Source organism: Octodon degus, unplaced genomic scaffold (assembly GCF_000260255.1).
Source record: "Octodon degus isolate 3935 unplaced genomic scaffold, OctDeg1.0 scaffold00149, whole genome shotgun sequence".
Classification (NCBI taxonomy): Eukaryota; Metazoa; Chordata; class Mammalia; order Rodentia; family Octodontidae; genus Octodon; species Octodon degus.
Window position 1 is genome coordinate 5,769,813 of NW_004524725.1, and position 1,082 is coordinate 5,770,894.

Here is a 1,082-nt window from a genome sequence, read left to right on the forward strand (position 1 = left end):
GAAAGATGGTCTTAGGATTATTGATTTTAGGGTCCTGTATATGGTTAGATATATGCCATATATTAACTTTCATAGTGTTGTGATGTTACTTTTGAATTTAACATGAACTTTTGATGATTTGGTGATTGACAACATAATAAGGGAAAGTAAAAGTGCAGAAAACATGATATAACAAGCTAATAATATAGAAACCATCTCATCCAATTCTTAGCAAGGCAACTCTGGGAAATTCATGTTAAAAATCATGATACAGTACTGAAGCTCTGAGAAGGCAATATGGACAATTTTGAAAGTAGATGCTCTTTAAGAATTTTCTTTATAATGATATATATATATATATATAATGCATATTAAACATTTTCATATAATACTTGTAATATAAAAGAGGTGATGTATTTTTTCAAAATATTTACCTGCAAAATCAGCATTTTATTAAAATTGATCTTTTCCATTCTGTTGTCTTTATTCAATCTGTAAGCCCTCTACACCCTTCTGACAATGTTTATATTTAAGTGGGACAGTGAATTTAGTGGGACCCCTGTCGTGTGTGAAGGCTGACAATAGCGGTTGTCACTGCAGAATGATTTGACTTAAAGAAAAGCATTGCTTTCAGGATGACTGTTAGTTTTTCTAGCCATCTTGGCAGCTGAACTGGAGACAGTATATGCGCACTGCTCCTTGTTGCTGATCCTGCCCAATATAATTCTAGAGCTTTTTTCCATAAAGATACAGAGTCTACTTTTCCATACCAATATTTTTGGTGGAAGAAGTTCTGTATTTGGATAATACAGACAGAAATTCTGTATTTATAAAGATATAAAATACAGATTTGTAGAAATCAGTTATAAAATAAAAATGCCTACCATCCACAAAAGTCAGATGTCTGTCATGGTTTGGGATTTTGAAAGGGGACAATACAATATAGGACACATTTTATAGTTATTTTATAAAGAACCATATACAAAGAATAATATACAAAAGGAGAGTGCAGGAATACTTTTCACACACCAAAGACCCAAGGAACCCAGGTGAGGCCTTGGTCCCACACTAATGCCTTGCATGAGTCCAGCTGAAGACCTAGA